The sequence below is a fragment of the Diabrotica undecimpunctata genome, chromosome 3 (genome assembly GCF_040954645.1).
Source record: "Diabrotica undecimpunctata isolate CICGRU chromosome 3, icDiaUnde3, whole genome shotgun sequence".
NCBI lineage: Eukaryota > Metazoa > Arthropoda > Insecta > Coleoptera > Chrysomelidae > Diabrotica > Diabrotica undecimpunctata.
Genome location: NC_092805.1, coordinates 148,829,966 through 148,850,923, shown reverse-complemented (window position 1 = coordinate 148,850,923; position 20,958 = coordinate 148,829,966). Strand labels below are relative to the sequence as shown.

The 20,958-nt window shown below is 31.7% G+C and overlaps 1 protein-coding gene across 1 annotated transcript in view; it reads right to left on the bottom strand.

The window, feature by feature from the left end:
* The window catches only part of LOC140437528 (MOXD1 homolog 1), an 83,582-nt gene extending 63,508 nt beyond the window's left edge, over nucleotides 1–20,074 (bottom strand). Inside the window, exon 1 of the mRNA XM_072527105.1 lies at nucleotides 19,842–20,074. The gene's annotated coding sequence lies outside the window, so the exon portion shown is untranslated. The remainder of the gene's footprint in view (nucleotides 1–19,841) is intronic.
* Between the last annotated feature and the right edge of the window lie 884 nt (nucleotides 20,075–20,958).

The following is a 20,958-nucleotide window of genomic DNA, read 5'->3' as shown; positions in this document are numbered from 1 at the left end:
GGAGTTTGCTGCAGAGCCGTTTGCTGATCTTTAGCTCATTTAAAATTAAATTAATTTTCCTGTGGTCGATCCACGGAATTCTTCTTCAACAGAACATTTCAGTGGCGTCTATCTTTCTTCTTTCCGCTTGTCGTATGGTCAAAGATTCACATCCGTATGTCATTATTGGGAATATTAAGCAGTTGATCAACCTCATTTTTAGAGTTCGTGAAATTTGAGAGTCCTTCCATATTTTGGCAATCTTTCATACGGCGACTTTTTCTAGATCACCTCTACGTTTTAATTGTTCTTGTAGTGACCCTATGTTTATGATCCAGATATCCCAGATATAAGTATGAGCTCACATCCTCAAACCGGTCAATCGCGGTTATGTGTGGATGATTGTTATGTAATCTATCCACTATCATGATTTTTGTCTTTGATATGTTTAACTGCAGACCAAATATTTGACTTTCGTTTTCAACCAGTCGTATGAGATCAATTAAGCCTTCTTGACTATTTGCAAGAAGGGCTGTGTCGTCTTGTTTAGTAGTCTTGTAGCTTGTTTATTTTTCGGCCATTTATTGGGATGCCATTTTTCCATCCTTCAAGCGCTCTTCTCATAATATGCTTCTCATATATATATTAATTAATTGTGGAAACAGTATACATCTTTGTCTGACACCTTGATCTGGATGGAATTCCTTCGAAAGTGTGTCAAGCCCTTTAACTGTTCCAGTAGTCTGTTCGTATAGTTCAGAACCAATTCCTGAGTAATATATCTTACCTTAGAAAGCTCACCTGAGTTTGGCCATCGAATGTAACTTATACCCAGTATATCTATGTATATCCTTATTATCTCTTGCTCTACGTTGTACAATTTTCCTGCCGTATACATGCTGTTTACGTTCCATGTAGATATATTTAATGTAGAACTATAAATTCTATGTAAACAGGGATTTCGCTTGGTTACGACCTAGGAGCCCTTTTGACATTGCTTTTTCCCCCTTGGTATTTGTGAACCATAATCAGTAACTTGTTCTTTTAGGACTAGGGATTCTTAATGAGGTAGTTTCCCCTTGCTTTCCTCAAAGCAGTCTAGTAATCATAAAAACTGCTACAGTTATTCCTGCTAAGCTACCTTTAATATACTGATAATTTCAACATTTTGAAATACCATAGTCTCTACGGTAGTTCTTAAATTCTTGATATTTTTATGGAACTTTTATTTTCAAATAATTTCATAATTTAAATATAAACTTAAACTTTATATGAAGCAAAAAAATATTTTTAATACTCACTTACGGAATGTCTCGACACGCCACAATGATACTTTTATACATACGAATTTTGAAGCGATCGTTTACAAAAATCTCACACACCACTTGTAAACAACTGTCATTATACCTACGTTTTAAGAAATTCAATTTTTTATCCTATAAATATGGATGATTTCAAAAAACGTTGACTCGGTATTCAAAATTTTAACTATTAACATTATCATTTAATGTAGCTCACGTTTCTTTTCGTAGATACGTATAACAAGAACAGAAGACCCATTATTATGTAAAGGAGGTACCAATTGGAACGTTTAGAATTGAATCTAAATAATTAAACGGAAGTTCATTTGAGTTTATAGTTTATCAAATAATTCAATGAATGTGAGCCTTAGAAAATAAATCTAAACAATGAATTAACAACACCTGAACTGTTATCGCAGTAATATAATGGTCTATTATACAAACATTATGAAATTTTTGGTCGTTAGTTTCTTTATGTTGACAAAACCAAAGTTTGAAAATTGGTTGCTTTTCGTCTGCTAATCATATGGGTATTGATGCTCTCATACTAAGACCCATACTAAGACCCAGGCCAGGATAACTACAGATATATAAGATCGTTTTCTGACATTAACTACACAGAAAAACCCCATGAAAAACTGCATGAGTACTCGAGCCGTCAGAAAAGAGTTGCAGTAAGCTTAATAAATTACAAGTTCTTTAAAAGCCAGATTACGTTTGGCAAAATTTTTTAACAAGAAGATCTTTGAACACCTCGAAAATCATATTGCAACAGAAAATAATGTGGCTATGAAGTGGCATAATAGCAAATGATAAAATGTGTTATTTTCTTGTGAAATCAGAAAGGGTTTTTTGTTAATGTTGTGACCTTCTAACTCTTTCGATATTAAACTAAATGAGTATGCAAATGATATGCTCTAGATTCTAGAGAAAAAAAAATGTTCGCAAGTACATACAGGAACAGAACAAGAGCTTAGAGTAGAAGTAGCTGAATAATGGGGTACGATGGATCAGAATTACATTAATTTGTTATTACCAAATATTAGGCGTTAATACCAAATATTAGGATATTTAATTCAGTTTAAATGCAACGAATGCAAATACCGAAAAATAATTTTTATTTGTATGTATTACCATTGATTATAAACCACAATATGTGTGGTTTATAATCAATGGTATTACTTTATTGAGGTTTTGAGTATATTTTCTGTTCATATTAAGTTTTATTTCAAATTGTCTATATTACACAACTTTGCCATAATTTATATACAATACATGTAGCATTATATATGTTATATAATCAGCACTAGTGTAATGTAATCATCACACCATCCCTCCATCCCAATATTGGTCTATCCCTACCCTTATTTCCTGCAGGCAGCGCTATTTCCTAATTGTTCGTCTAGGTGGATAGTTATAATTTATTTTTGAAACATGTCCAGCTCGTCTAAGCCTACCTATTTTTATGAGAGATATATCCTTACCAACTACTATTTCTTTATACTTCTCGTACAGCTCTAACTTATATCGATCGCCTTTTCCAAATACCATTCTCACAAATTACATCCATTATTCTACTTAGTATCTATCTTTTTAGATGAGTAGATGACTTGCATCCATTTTGGAGATGTTCCTGGTTTCTGACCTGACCGATATGTCAGCACTGCTAGGATGAGTGTTTTATTGAGAGGTTAGTTTGGTGTTTTGCACTAAAGAGGTTGCTGTACTAATTGAGCAAGCCGGTTTTAGAAGAGGAAGAAGCTGATGTGACCAAGTGCTGCCCCTAATTATATTTATCAAAGATGGCCAGAAAGATGCAAAAAATCTGCCATAATATTCATAGACCTTACAGCTGCCTATGACACTTTTTGGGAATGAGGACCTTATTTATAAGTTGATGAAAATCATACCCTGCCTCAAAACTTGTCAGCTAATAAACAATGTACTAACTAATAGCCTATTTCAGGTATATATGAATGATGCACGGAATAATGTTAGAAAACTGAACAACGACTTACCTCAGGGCTCAGTTAGTGTTCTTAGTATCTATTACCTATTATTTAACCTGTATACGGCAAGCATACCTGAAATAAAATTGAGAAAATTCGCTTATGCTGTCGACCTTTCCATTGGCTTCCAAGATAAAAGTAATGAAGCAGGAGAACGAGCTCTAAACGAAGATTTAAAAGCTGGCGATTACGCCCTAACTCTCTCAATATACTCTCAATGTAGATATCAAACATTACAACAACCCCAAATATCTAGGCGTCATACTTGATAGAAAACTAACATTCAAAAGTTATCTTACAAACGCAGCCGGTAAACTGAGAACAAGAAACAATATAATAACAGAACTTGCTAGAACAACTTAGGGAGCTTCTGCGGATATACTTCGGACCTCTGCTTTAGCCATCGAGCAAAAAGACAAAAGAGGGAATGTAAAGGTAGTGGGGGCAAAAATATTGTTAGACAGGAAGTGCCATCTTGAGAGGCCACATTAAACAAGGAAAGAGAGACTCTTTCCTTGTTCAAGAAATCAAATTTAGTTGGGTTATGTTATTGCTGATGTTATTGTTTATCCCAACTGTCACATGAAAGATTATTTGTATTTTCTATTGAAGTTTTTTAACAATTGTTTCACATTTTAGACTATTATTGTTACTACTTAATTAAAACTTTATTATGTTCTAGTGTTAAAAAAAGTGTATTATGTATTAATATGTAATACTACTATTATGTAATATAACAAATAAATAGATAAATTAGAACCCCTACACCACTGTATGATTATTGTGAAGTGTCATGAAATTTAAATTTGGCGCATTCGCATTTCCGGATATGTCCGCCATCAGAGGCCACTTTTTTGGTCTCCTTTTCATAACGATTAGATTCCCTCTTTTGTCTTTTTGCTCGATGGCTTTAGCTTTGGTTTTTTCAGTGGCAGAATACTGTGAACCAGTATGGCTAAATATATGCATATACTAACAAAATCGATGTCCAACTTAATCAAGCAAGCGTTTTACATCAGGAAAGAAATTAACAAAAACGTTTATAACACACATTCAGAAAAACAAAAAATGTATTAACCGGAAATCGGACATAGAAAAATTAAGTAACAGTTTAAGCAACTTTGCTGGTAAAAAGTGAAAAGTGAAAAAAGTTTAAACGCAATGCAAAGTCAGAAGAGTACCATTTCTTGGTTTATATGCAAGAAGTTTATTATTTTAAAAATTTGACGAGTGACTGTATATGGCAATTGATTGGATCTCCCGTCACATGCGGCGGGCAAAATTACTAATATATATATATATATATATATATATATATATATATATATATATATATATATATTTTATTTGCCTAACCATATAGTTTACCATGATATTATATTTGTAAGTTGTATGTTTGGGTATAGTTGGGATTTCCCTGTTTGGGGATTGTTTAAAAAGTAAAAGAGTACCGAGAAAAGTATCCTTATAAAACTGAATTGGAACAGATTTTAGGAAAAAATTGACTAACAATCTTACGTAATAGTACATTTCGCGACAATTTTGGCTATATATAAGTTGACAACCTAAAAGGTGATAAAGAATATGTCCTATATGTTCAAACTAATACGGCAAAAGTTTTGGCGCTAACGAAGATATCGACAAAACAACTTAATTTAAATGAGCGTAGAATTATACAATGTTTGTTGCCTGGAAACTCGGTAGGACACTTACCTGACAACAGAAAATGATGTTACTAAGCATCGAATGGTCGCTAAGCCAAACAGACTATTGACTAATTATACCACAGATTCAAAAACTAGAGAGGAAATGTGTTGAGTACAGTGCAGAAAATAAATAAGTAACAAAGTCATAAAGGGAAAAATTAGTGAAGTCATTACTACAGACGACCGGGTGACTTATGATGCTAATTATCTTTCTTGTATGCATGCGTGTTTTTTTTTATTTGGATCAAATTTTTCCAAAGTTTGGGATAAAAAAATCGAAGTTATTTGCTTAATTAATAATTTTGTAACTTCCGAAGTTTCCGTCTGTTCCAGTAGGTACTTTCACTAACTTAATCGGTGTATTCTTGATCATCATTGTATAGATTATGACTATATTTTTCGATTATTATATAATTATTAACGTTTTTAAACTTTTCTTCCGATGCTTATAATTCTTTTTCTTTTGAATGTACTTTTGTCTTTAGTTTTGGTCTCATTTATTCTAAACTTGTAATAAGTGTTTTGAATTAATTACATATTGGTTGCCAGTTCATGTTGTATTTTCAATATTGATCTAAAGCTTATTCCCATTTAAATAGTAATTGTATTTTTAAATATGTTGCTTTAATTAAATATTGTTTTCTGTGTACATTTATACGTTTGAAGGTAATAAGTTTCAAAAATCCATTAGACGCTTAAATAAAGACCATAAAGTAGTCCTAAAATAATAACAAAAATAAATCTTCAAGGTATATTATTATCTACTTAGCGCAGACGCATTTATTTAATTAATTTAACTAGCAATTACTATATTTTAAATGGTCAATTAGTTTTATGGAAGGAAAGGCTGACTGAATGAAGAAAGATGAACTGAGAATGATATTGCAACTTTTGAAGATGAACTAGTCTGAGAACGAGCGTTATTTACCTCTATTATTCGTGTTTCGGGCCGTTTTGTTTATAAACATAAGCTCATCACGCAAATTTAAACACAAACACACGATAGTGTTTAATTTGCATATATTTTAGCAAAAATTATAGGCTCTCATTCACTAAGAACCTTCTTTTCCCAAGAACAACAGCTCGTCGGATCTGGAAGATTATCGAACCGGTTTTTAAAAATTATGTTTTGATTTTAGAGTTCATACGGGAAGTTTAAAGTTTTAATAAGCATTGCGTGTTAAGAATCATTTAATAGGACTAAATGAACATGGTCGTAGTAGAAAGAAAATTTTAAAAGATGTTAATATTATTAACATCTTAGATGTTAATATTATTAAAAAACATTTAGAAAGTGTAGTCACGAGAAACTTAAAAAAGTAAGATTAGAGCTATATTGTAGAAAAATAAAAAATCTGAAAGGGGAAATTAATGTCAAGGCAACAAAAACTATGATAAAAAAGAAAATAGAACACAAAACTCATAATTGAAGTCACAATGAGAGTGGCCGCCATTATAATACATCTGTTTATAACGGGAATTTTATCGATTTTTTAGCTTTTGGTGTTTGTGGTAAATTTGTTGTAGATTTTATTGTGTTTTCTTCTTCTTCTTCCTTATATAGACATGACTCTGTCTGTTTTTCAATGTGCCTCCAGTAAGTTGTCGTTCCATCGTTTTCGTGTCTTTCTACTGATCTTCTTCCTATTGGGGAACCGTCTCTTGCCGTCTTTACTACCCTATTTGTTATCATTCGGCTTATATGATCGTTCCATTCTACTCTTCTATTTCTTACCCAGTTCTTGATGTTCTCCACCTTGCATCTACGTCGTATATCTGTACTTCTAGCTGTGTCCTATAGTGTTTTCATCCATTTTTCTGTGTTTTCATTTTTGCTGTTTCTAACATAAATTTTGTCCTCTCTTGTTCTTCCACTTCAGTTTTGAGCTTTCCGCAGCTAGGTAATGTGATGCCTAGATATTTAAACTCACATCACTTATTCTATTATCTAATCTTCCAGCTACAATTTACATCTTAGTAAATTTGCTCTTGTAACCATGCATTTTGACTTTTTTTTGGGAAATGTTACATTTTCTGTCGGGTATATTAAATTGGTGCAGTGTAAATCATCTTTACTTTGAGAGACTAGGATTGCATCGTCTGCCTAGCAGATTATTTTAAGTTGTTTTCCTCCCATTTGGTATCCTTTTTTAGTTCTTACTTTTTTATTATTTCATCTATAATCAGGTTGAACAATAGAGGACTCAGGGAATCTCACTGTCTTATCCCATTGCCAGCTTAAATAGGTTCGGTTAGTTCTTCTTCTACTTTTAGTTTTGTTTTGTTGTTTTAGTAAATATTTTCGATCGTTTTGATTATTCCTAGAGGTTAGGATTGCTCTTGCGAACAATAAATGCATAACGTCCTTTAATTTGACCCGGTCAAATGCCTTCTTAAATGTTATTGTATTTTTGTGAGTTGATTTGTAGGCTTTTCAGTGGGAAATAATTATTATTAAGAATATTTTGATCTCTTTACGCTATTTTATAAGTGATAGTGGAATTTCGCTACCGTTTAAAAACCTATATTTTGAAAAGGAATGAAGGGACTTTATCTGAAGGTGGCAACACAGAAGCTGATGAGGTCATGGATGACAATCGATAATTTAGGAGAAGTTTTGTTAAACAAAGCAAAAAATTAGATCTGCCTAAAACTATGGATACTTCCACTTACACATGGATTGATCAAGTATCCAAAGGCGGCATGAAAAACCTCAGAATTGGTGGCAAAATTGCATGAGCTAAATATTATATTTAATAATTTCAATGGGTCTGTACTTCGGTTAAAGTCAGGAAAAAATAATTTTCAAAGGCCGATTGACTTATCTGAGAAAATTGAATGTGACTACAAAATCAAACATCTGTTCTTTCGATCTCGAATGTATTTTAGAATTAAGAAATTAAACCTAACCTTTAAAAAAGATATGAGAAATAAGAGAAAATTAAAGAAAATTGTAACTTAAAACTTTGTGTTTTATTTGATTTACGATTTTATTACATGTGATTAATGATCAATTCTTTTCATCTGTTTACGTGAAACTAGATCAAGGCTCGATCCCCTCCTTAACTGACGCCAAATAAGACAAGTCAATCAGAAGCGAGCTCGTAAAATTTACGAAGGTTACCTTTTTTGGTTTAGAAAGCGAATAATAGAAAAAAAAGTTTTAAATAAAACTCACAATGCAGATTTATGTTTATTCATTATATTTATTAATTTTTTAATCAAAATAATAAAACCCCGTATTTCAATAACTCGGAAATAGTTAAATAGAAACTCTATTAACCTATTAAAATGACTTTTTATGGCCAACTAGACATTAATTGTGTCCCTAATTCCAAATATGCTTACGGGAATATTTAAAATCACTCTCATTATGACGTCATGCGCGAACTCATCAGAATTTCGTACTTGGGAGCATCATACCTGGTATTCTTTGTATCATGTTCTGGGCTAGTCTCATAGATTATGGTGATGGGCTCAATATGTCCGAAAAACTTAAAGACGTCTGCTAGACAAAAGTCAAGTCTGAACGTTAAGCAGGCATAGACATATCCTCTACAATTAAACACAATACATAAAGACACATGACACAAACACATAATACACAAACAAATAATACAAAAAATACACAAAAACAGTTAGAATTTAATATACCGAGAGTACAAACACAAGTTAACTGATTATGAACTAAGATTAATGTTGCACCGATAAAAACTTTTGTGATTCTACGCCTCTGCGAATGAGAATCACAGAGTTGCTAATCTCAAAAAACACACCCTTTGTCGATTTTTACTGATGAATACATAATTATTACCTATAAAGGCTACTGAATATTTCAAATTAAGCCGAGCCCTAGGAGGATTTATTCGACAGAAACTATCTAATCAATTTTCAAGTCTAGTAGCTAAAGGAGTAATTATGGTAAATGCTACTGAATTTTTCAGATGCAACAAATTGTTTTAAATTATAAAGCTCAGCATTTTATGACTTTCGGCGCTTAATTATAGAATTAATTCGATTAAATTCTGCTCATTTAATATTCCCAGAAAATACTTTGGTCGTGGTTAAATTTATATGTATTATTATTGGTGTAAATTTCTAGGAAGAGACGGATAATTTCTTCAGCAGTAATTAATTGCAGAAGTGATCAGTAGTACCAATTGGAAAACCAAAGGCTACAATGGAAACATACTAAATTTCTTACTTAAATAATATAAATACTTAAATTTTGGATAAAATTGTATTTTAATTGTTAAAGATGTTTAAAATTTATCTACTCGTTCCAAGAGTAACAGAATATTATAAAGATCACTTTATCAATTTTTCTCTCTTCTCGATTATTAATTTTTATTGCATATTATATAAATTATTAAAAAATTGCTACTCGACGTCGTCGGCAATTAATAAAGGCTCGGACCAGATTTACTATTTTGGTATGAAAGTTTTGTATTTTCTATCGATTTGTTAGTAATCTTTTTCTCGTTTTGATGAGTAAAGGACAATTTATGTTTATGTTGTTAATATTGAACTAAATAGTAATAATTATTTGTTGTTGCGTTTTAAAACTACTAAGTATTTATTTTTATCTATATAATAACTTTAAACTGTATACGTGATTACTTTCGTTGAAAACAAAAATGTCGTCCACTGATTCTACTGATGAATTAGTTGAAAATACATTGAGTCCTTCTCGAAAATGAACTACAAGAAGTCCTCTTAGCGCTGGAGTGAAAAAAAAATAGGAGAAGACAGGTTCATAATTTTTTTATGAGAAACGAAATACCCATCGTGGATACGATTTTATTAAACGATGACCCCGATTTGACAAATTTTACGAAAACGACATTTTATAGAACATAATTTTAAATATCAACGTAAGGGAAGAAACGCTCTTTTATAAGACAGAGACGACATTGAGGTGTTGCGACGAGAACATCTTTAACAGATAAGGACTTATAGAGAAAAGAAGCGCAAAATTGATCATCTGGATGAGACATGGTTGAAGCTGGGCATACAAAATATAAATCATGGGAAGACACTGCAGTCAAATCTTCGAAACAACATTTTTTAATTGGATTAACAACGGGATCCTTCAAGTAATTTATTACATTCTACATATTTCAAATCTCAAAACTTACAAATACTTTAAATTTTTAGGAAAAGGTAAAACTCTTACTATTTGTCATATTAGCAGCGAGAATGGGTTTGTTCTAAATGCCTCTGGGCATTTGAGTCGAATAAATTTGATAATTACCATGAAGAAATGGTCAGATCTAGATCCAGAGAAAGGCCAATCATTTGAAAATTGGTTTTCCAATGTTTTACCAATATTAGAAGACAAATCTATCATTGTTCTTAACAACGCACCGTACTATTCTCGTAAAATAGAGAAAATACCAACAAGTGCATCTAAACAAAGCAATATCCAGATTTGGCAACTGCAACAAAAGATGTATATAAAGATGATTTAGATAAAAAGATCAAAATTGCATGAATAATAAGACCAGTATAAAAAACCTCTCCAATATATATATATATATATATATATATATATATATATATATATATATATATATTAATGTGATATTAAAAGTCAGAGATGTGCCAAGCAATTAATTAATTAATTAAACTTATTTAAATGATGCAATTATGATTTTATCACACTATTTAATTCTATTATCTCAGGGTTATATTCGTGCTTCAATATCTATGCTTTACATATGATAGGTAAGGTCTGAGGAATACCGGAATAATAAACATACATGATACAAAATTATATATTGAAATAAAATTGTACACTCAAATATCTTAAACAAAAATTATCTCATACAATGATAATCAAAATTTTGTTCTACGTACGTGAACCTTCAAAAATTTATGTTATATACTATATAAATTAAAATTTCAAATCAAAATTGTTGTTCGATATCTCTTGATAAATATTTCTATCTTTTCTGAAGCAATTAAAAAAAACTTTGTCGATAAAGAAAAACTGACGAATGGTAAAAAAAAATTATCTCTCTGATGATGAGTTGTCCAAATCCTTGTTCCTTGTAGCCTACACTATCGATTCTTAGCAGTTCCCTAGGTAATCAGCAATCTTACAACAAATTATTGCGAGCCTCTCGTCTTCAATGATCTCCTTCAGATGCACGTATCGTTCAAAAGATGCTAGCCTCTTCTCTTCTCGATAAACTGAATCTCTCGTTCCAGCCTGAACAGTGACTCTTGGAATATATAAGTAGAAAAGTATGACTTACAATATTTTACTGGATCAGCTTCCGTCAGAATACATTTAGTCCACGAAAACTCACAAACATTCACTTCTAATGCTTACTATCACTTGGGAACTGCCAAAGAAACACGACTGTTCGCCTTGCACCCTTGGAAAACAACTGATGATCTTTTTTTCCTCTAAAATCTAGCTAAACTCTCATTCATCCATCTCTCCCACTTTTTTTTACTCTTTGCCAATCAAAGTTCGTCATATTTATCTCCATTTAGATAACAAACAACAACCTTAACTACAATTATAACTTTCCTAAAAACTATTAACATGTTAATCGTTTCTACAAATTGTTAAGAATTAACGGAGAAATATAATTTCTAAATTCTACCCTATTATCTTTATTCACTGTACAAGTCCATTTGGAAAACCCGGTCGTATTGTTCAATTCACTACGTTCACTCAAATATATTTTACAAAGAAAATAATTTATGCATATCTTAAATTTTGTTTCCTACAGGTAATCCAAAGATAATGGACTTTCGTTTCTTTGAAATATCTTTTATAGTTTATCAGTTGAAATATTTTGAATTATTATATTTTATAATTTGAAATATATTAAGAGCAAACCAATATTATTTTTAATTTCTACATAGCATAACAACTCTCTAGGATATCTTGAAAATCTATTTAGATAGTTTAAAGATCTATTTAGTAATTTTTACGAATTCCTTATGAAGGTTGTAAATAATCATGGATGTGGTAGGTTTTGAGTTTGCAGATATATTTTGTTTATATAACTTTTAAAAAACCATCAGACTAGCCATCTGCATTGTTAAAACTATCTACACTTATAATTTGATATTTGAGATATTTGTGATATTTTAGACAAGCGACACTTAGTGTTTGCCGTTGTAACATTTTTTTCGCGTATTTAATTGCGGTAGTCGCCAAGATACTCGTTCAATTGCAAAAAAAAATAATCTACTACTTTAATACAAGGTAAGGTTGCAGTGATTTAAACGATAATTAAAGTAGTAACTGCTCGATTACATTGTATTTTCCTACTTTCTTGAGAATACATTCTTCAATGCAATTGAGCGTCAGATAGCGTTGCCACACAGATCACGTAGCGTCGATACACATTCCAAATACAAAGTCGTTACCATTTACCAGTATCTAAAATTGGCGACAACTTTGTTTGGATGGATTATTTATGTGAAGAAGTGGCGCTAGCATTCTATTAGTTTCCACAAATCGGTGAAAATTGTTATTGAAATACTACAAAAATATTTAAAAATATATACTGACTATATGACTTAGTATCATTTTTACTCAGCTAGAAATCGCTATATGACATAAGTTTTCCTAAGTATCTTCTTATCTGCTATATTCTGCATTATTTGTCTTTTATGTCATCAAGAAGGCTTCTATAGTCGATTAAGAAATGAATAATAGTACAGTTTTTATGTCAGAGGATTACAATGGCCTTTACACAGGACACTGTATTAACAGAAAAAAACCAAAAAATATACTCAAACATATTATGTATGAAAAAACTTAACCAATTTAATGCTTTCTAATAAACAATATGTTTATTTTTTTTGCGTTACATAAATATAAAACGATGACAGTTTTCCGACACGTAAAACATGGAAATTCCGCAAACTGTAAACGGTTGGCTTTGTGATTTGTTTATTGTGATTGCAAAAGCCAAATGCACGGGAAATTGTAAACGTTTAAAATCAAATCGATTTAATGATAATTGATCAGTTATCGACCAGGGTTAAAATGTTTAAATTACTAATATGGCTATTAAACCATAGGGGTTAGTGATAGAAGGATGAAAATTAAGGGCTGCGCCACATCATAAACTAAAATAAAAAAAACTAAAAATTTCTAAAAAATAAGAAAAAGGTTTGGGAAGGATCTCTCATTACTTAGGGTATGAAAAATATATTACGTCCGATGCTCAGACCTATCGAATATACATAAGTATGGAATTTCATAAAAATCACTCAAAGCGTTTCGAAAGAATACGGCAACTAACTTTGTGACACTAATATGGCAATTAAAATTAAAAAATATAGGTTGGTGATAGATGGGCAAAAATAAAAATAAAAATAAAAAATTTTAGCCTAAAAGTTAAAAAAAAGCCTGGGATGGGCTACCCTTACCACTAGGGATATCAAAAATAGATTATATATGTTCTTGTCTCAGTTTTATACAAGAATTTATAAAATTAGGAACTAATAGAACTGAAACACATAGAAAAGGATACGTGAATTGACTACCTAAAAAAGCTCTATGTAGATAGAGCGAACTAATTCTACTATTCAAAAAAGGAGATAAAAAACAGCCAGAAAACTACAAAACTAAAATTTTACAAGTGCTAATAAATCAGAGGATAAGTTTAGCAGACGAATAACACGGTTTCCGTAGTGGAAGATCGTGTACAGATGCAATATTCGTTATAAAGTAAATTACTGAGAAATCACTAAAATATAATATACCAGCATTTCTGTGTCCGATTGACCTAAAGAAAGCGTTTAATAGAGTAAGACTCAAAGATGTAATCCATCTTCTTTATAATAGAGAAGTTCCTCTAAATATTATAAAAACTATCGAAAACATCTACCACAATAACAAAATGAAAGTCAGAGTAGATGGACAACTTATAAAACCTATAGAATTAGGCAGCCGAATAAGACAAGGAGATTCATTGAGCGCCATGCTCTTCATGGATCATGGATGAAATCATCAAAAGCGTTAACAAAGGAAGAGGATACAGAATGGGAAACAAAGAAATAAAAATACTCTGTTACGAAGACGACGCAATATTAATAGCCCAAGATGAAGATAGTCTACAAAGACTGGTCCACAGATTTACCACACGATCAAAAGAATTTAATATGACAATGTCATCTCAGAAAACTAAAACAATAGTAGTCAGCAAAGAACCAACCAGATGTAAAATAGCAATTGATGGTATCTGGATTGAACAAGTAACGGAAATAAAATACCTGTAAATTACACTGTCTAGCTATGGAGACCTGGACAAAGAAGTGAGAGATCAAGTACAAAAAGCAAATAGACTTGTAGGATGCCTTAGTAACACTATATGGCGAAACAGACACATTAACACTGAGATGAAGGATGAAGTCAAGAATTTATAAAGCCAGTGTAAGACCAATAATGACATATGCCTCAAAAACAAGACCCGACACAGCCACAACGCAAAGGCTACTGGAAACGGCAGAGATGAGAGTACTGAGAAGAAGTGAAGACAGAAGAAAATGTAACGTACAGTGTATAAATGAATGGACACAAAATGGAAAAAAAAAGAATGGAATAATCACAGAAGCAGAATGGAGGAGATAAGTTACCAATCGGCAAAAGAAGTAACGAACGACCGCGCAAAAGATGGAGTGACATCCTTCCATAGATTATTAATTCACCAATGAAGAAGCAGAATTGCTTATAAAGAGGAAGAAGAATTTATAAAATTAATATGACACCACGACAAACTTCTTGATTTAATTCATCATCAAGATGTTTTGTCGTTACGGTTCGGTCAAGTGCGCGCCTAACTTTAAGCTAAATTTTTTCGTGTTTTTATATAATCCGAAAATGTTAATCACTGTTTTGAGTTAGTACTATGTATCATCCGCGTGTTTCACTTGGTTTCCAGTATGATTTTCAATTTAAAAAAAAAGTAGTGGTTTTTAAGATAATTAATTCGTAAAGTTAAAAAATTTGTAAAGGTAGTAGGTTGTATTTCTTTGAGACTTCAATAATTTGGCGTTGGTTATTACGATTTAGGACTTTTTTGTAAACAAGTAAATAAATGTAGAAAATAAATTCTTGTCGTTAGTTGTTACTCTAGGCAGTATTTTTCTTGTTTCTAATATTTTTCTGAAGACTAGTTATCTTTAACAAATTGTATTAAAAATTATTGCAATGAAAATATTTGCAGCATGGCCGATTTGAAATATAATTTGTTAAAATTGTCTTATCTGTTTTCTTTATTTTGAAGTATTATAAAAATAGATTATTCAATCTACAATGTACATCAGCATTACGAAAATTACGGACGTATCTTTCAAATTTTCGCCGCGTGTAGTGATTTTTTATCAATAACGGCAACGTCGGTGTCGGTATTCTCGCTAAGAAATCGTATTTCGAGCTGGAGAATTCCCATTTAGCATCGAGAACTTATAACCACAATAAAATCAAATTCTTGAGATCTTTACTGGAACGAAACCAGTTTGTTAAATACCTTTCTTGTGCATTTACAGCGACCGAAGTTTATAATTAATTGAAGACGAAAGCATACCTCGTTCATCTCAGGATTCCTGCTTCTTAACTCCGACGACAGAACAGATTTTAGATAATTGGTTGTAACATCGCCTCGTCTGAATCTTCGAAGAATGAAACAAAAGTCGTTTCAAAAGCGAACTATTTTTAATCTAACGTAAAAATAGCATTCGATGTTTGTATAAATAAAGCTTTAGAAACACAGAAAGTGATTTTATTTTATATGAAGTCTAAGGCCAACTTTCATTAAAAAAAATGTAGCGCAAATTATACGTATTCTAAATTACTCTTTATTTTGATATTTACAGAACTTTAATAGTATTTGATAGAATAATATACTAATAAATAGCCAAAGAATAGCCACATAAGATATATAGAGTATGTAAAATATATTACAGAGCCATTGTAAAATAGAGTAAATAGTCTAAAACACGTGTAATCCATTTTGGTTCCTTTTGTGTCATATATGGTAGAGTTATTTGGCAGTAATGTAATAAAACTCACAAACAAGATCATATTGAAATCCTGCAAAATGAACTAAAATAAGAAACTAATTTAGAATCGTGACTTATTTCAGGCATGCCATTTATGGTTAAGCACTACCTTAGAACATGAACTTAGTTAACTTATTTCTAATACACCGACACTAACATATCAAAAAAGCGAACCTCATGGTTTAGATAGGAAGAACTAATGAAAATCAAACACATTAAGAAGGAAACATGGACAGACTACTTGCTAAAGGTGACGATAATGAACCACCAACACGGAAGTAACGACAAACAAAGAAATAAATATTGAGGAGGAAGAGGTAAAGGAAACATTACGGAAATTAAAAAATTGAAAATCTCCAAGAGAGGACCAAATGGACTCCTAAAGTATGGAGGACCAGATCTGAGCAAACAACTGTTAAAAATAATAGAACAAAGCAGAATATCACAGGAATGGAGATCAAGCATCCTAATAGTTCTCTTCAAAAAGGGAGACAAATTGGATCCGAAAAATTACAGAGGAATTAATTTATTAAACACAACACTAAAATTAACAACCAAAGTGATAACAAATAAACTGAATGAAATTATAACACTAACAAAAAAACAACAGGGTTTCAGCTCGGGAAGATCATGCAAGTGCAAGAGAAATCATTAGAATACATCAAACCGGCATATCTATGTTTCGTGGACCTTAAGAAGACATTTGACAGAGTCAAATTAAAGGACGTTATCCACTTATTGTACACAAGAGAGATTACTATAGGAATAATCAAAACGAACGAAAATATATACCAAAACAACACAATAAAAGTAAAAGTATAAGAAGAACTAACTGACTCTATTGAAGCTGGCGATGGAATAAGACAGGTAGATTCCCTGAGTCCTCTATTGTTCAACCTGATCATGGATGATATAATATAACAAAATAAGAACTAAAAAGGATACCAAATGGGAGAAAAACAACTTAAAATAATGCAGAAGATTCAATACTTTTGAGTGAAGATGATTTACAACTTATGCTGCACCATTTTAAAATAAAAATATCGGAAAAGAAATGAAAGGTAGTTTCCAAAACAGTCATCAGACCAATAATAACATACGTTAATTAGTACAGAGCTAATTATAGGCCTGATAAAACTTTAGAATTGTTGGGTGCGTTCAGACAACCTCAGCGGCCGACTTTAAGCACAAAACAACTTAGATCTTTCATTATTCCATTGTAAATCCATTTTTTAGATCGATCAAAATTGTTAATTAAAACTCATTATTGCGTTCCAGCATGCCCAAGCAACCGCTAAGTTCATCCAGCGAAAATAAAGTAGGCTTAGTAAATTTAACAGCTGCTGACTTCCAGCGGCTTGCGATAGACTCTGGAGACGATCCCATAATAAACTATTGAGGACAATAAACTCCCAATAGATTTTTAGTAGTTCCATTCAGTTGTCATAAATTAAGTCCTAACAAACGTACACCCACCTTAAATAATATAAGAACTGTCTTTCAAATTTAGGATCTAACTCATGAAAACTAAGAATCGCATGCTGAAGTATAACATATCTTTAGTTGTTTTGCTGTAAAGAACGAGATATACATCTTCACTCAATGGTCTATTAAAAAATTAAAATATGGAAAAGGGAAGTATTTTTGAAGTTTGTAAAAGATTTTAATTCCTAGCTGACCGCTTTCGGCTTATAAAACCATCTTCTGAGCTATGGTCAAATATTAAGTATTCTACTAGGAGAGATCATATGATAAGCAGAAAAATGCTGGTTCTATTTTTCATTTTCTTTCTTTATACTGGACTGCCTTCTATTTTGCCTTTAAGGATCAGAAGTGGGATCAGTAGTAGTGTATTAGTAGTAGTATTAGTAATAGTATTGTATATCTACCTTTAAGGATCAGTTGTAGGATTCGAGTTAAACGTATCCTAGTTAATCTTTTTTATGTATTTTAATAATACTCATACAAAACCGGAACAATATGCCAGACAAGGATGTATACTATCTCTACAATTATTTAATATATACGGCGAGCATTTTATTAGAAGAGTGCTTAAAGAATGGGAAAAGGGCATCTCAATAAATGGCCGAAAAATAAAAAATCTACGTTTTGCGTAGAAAAGCAGAAGAGCTAATTGACCTCATACGACTGGTTGAAAATGAAGTCAAATATTTGGTCTGTAGTTGAAGATATCACAGATAAAAGTCATGATAGTGGATAGATTACATAACAATCTACGATTGACCGGTTTGATGTATGGTGAACTCATACTTGTATCTGGGATCACTGATTACAATTACAGGGTCACTACAAAGAGGAGCAGAGCAAATATGAGCAATAAAATAAGACCAATACTGACTGACATACGGATGCGAATCTCAGGCCTTAAGACAATCGGAAAGAAGAAAGATAGACGCCACTGAAATGTTCTGTTGGAGAAGAATGTTACAAATTCCGTGGATCCACCATAGGACTAATAATTCAATTTTAAGAGAGGTAAATATCTGTAAAGGACTACCGAGCAACATCTCCAACAATTAAAATACTTTGAACGTGGTATGAGATCAAAAACAGAATACATGGAGGGACTCATCATCTAATGAAAGGTAGAAGGCTTGGTAGAAGACGAGGAAGATTCCCAACAAGATGAATCGGCCAAATTACGGCGAAAACCAATTTTTATAGTTAATTGTACGTCTACAAGTTTTATCTTACGTAGTCTTATGATAAAATTTATCGTATAACTGGAAACGCAAAAAAACCTATTTAAGGTCTAGGTCATGATCAGCATACAGCTTTTTTTTAGAAAATAAAGCTTAATCTCTATTTAGTACGAATTTTACTGTAAAAAGAGCGAAGAAGGAGTGTGAGGAGGGAGGAAGAGAGCTGTTAGAAGTTGAGAGAGCTAGAGGCAAACCGATAAGAAGATGGAAGGGCTGTGTGAAAGAAAAAGATTTAAATGATGAAGACACGATGAACCGAAATAATTGGAAATAAGAGTAAAAAAGCAGCGGCCATTGAAAAGGGAATAGCTGAGGAAGGAGAAATACTGTAAAAAGAGCAGCAGTATTATTTCCGTGTGCATGTACCTAATAAATCTTTTTGCACCTGATTCATAATTTATTTTATATTTTTTATTATTTCATATCTTAAATTACTTATTATAAATATAGCATCAACAAAGAGCAAAAATTTTTCTCTTGGGGTCCAAGAGAAAAATTGTCTTTAATATTTGCATCTAAAATATGTCCCTAATATTTGCGTTTTATCTCTCAAACTGGATGTTATTTTGCATTTTAGCAAATACCGCATTTTATCTAAATTACCAGCTAACTCTTTTAACTTGTCAACTTAACATCAACAAGACTTGTGAAAATTTATTATTTTGTACTTGTACAGTGCTTGAACTCGCTGATCGGGATAAAAAGTTAAAATGTTCATATCATTAAATATATATGTATATAAATATATGAAATAATAAAACCAACATTATTTTTATCTTCTTGTTGCGAAATATCAGCAAATATTCAAGCATAAAAAAATTGGAAAACTAAAGTTACAGTATAACTGATTTATACTGTCTTGTACTAGCAACAATTAATGTATTTTTGTTTATACCATATACCATATTATTACAAAATTTAATATATTGTGAAGACACAAACACCAAATTAAAATTACTTACTATTTTATTACTTTCAGCCAGTATTCTGAGTTTAAAAAATATACAAAAACATATTTAATGTCACATTGTCAAAATATTGGCATTATTAAAATATATATTGAATTAATACATTCTCGAAACTTACCAATACTTGTCTAAAACTAATCCAAAGCACTTCAAAAAATACTTTAAAACAAATGCAAGTCTTTAATTTCGCCGCACTACCGGTTTTATTCAAAATCTATTTATCGAAATATACGAAAATACTGTTTCACCGCTTAAACTCAGAAAACGTTCATCCACTCATGAGCTGAAGAACTGAATAACTGCCAACTGCTTGTCGGTGCGTGTAGTTTCTTTCTGTTCTTGGTTAATATCTAGCTTGCAGGCCGGTGCCTAGGGCGAACTCTCTTCCGTCCAACCGGCAGTCAGCTACCTATACAGATGGGTTGTTGTGGTGTTCCGAAGTTATTTGCACCAGTATTCTAAAAAAATATATTCATAAATCGCATTCGTCAAATGATACACCAGCATTTATATGTCTGATTGACCTAAAGAAAGCGTTTAACAGAGTAAGACTCATAGATGTAATCCATCTTCTGTATAATAGAGAAGTTCCCCTAAACATTATAAAAACTATCGAAAACATCTATTAAAACAATACAGAACCTATAAAAATAGGTAGCTAAATAAGATGAATAAGACAAGGGGATTCATTGAGCCCCATGCTCTTCAATTTAATCATGGATGAAATCATCAAAATCGTTAACAAAGGAAGAGGATACAGAATGGGAAACAAAGAAATAAGAATACTTTGTTATGCAGACGACGCAATATTGATAGCCCAAGATGAAGATAGTCTGCAAAGACTGGCCACAGATTTTACATAAGAGCAAAAGAATTTAATATGACAATCTCATCTCAGAAAACTAAAGCAATAGTAGTCAGCAAATAACCAACAAGATGTAAAATAGAAATTGATGGCCTCAGTAATGAACAAGAAATGGAAATAAAATATCTGGGAATTACACTGTCCAGCTATAGAGATCGAGACAAAGAAGTGTACAAAAGTACAAATATTAATTACAAAAAGCAAATAGGTTGGCAGGATGCCTTAATAACATTATATGGCGAAGCAGACACATTAACACTGAGCTGAAGTCAAGAATTTATATAGCCAATGTAAGACCAATAATGACATACACCTCAGAAACAAGACCCGACACAGCCACAACGCAAAGGCTACTGGAAACGGCAGAGAT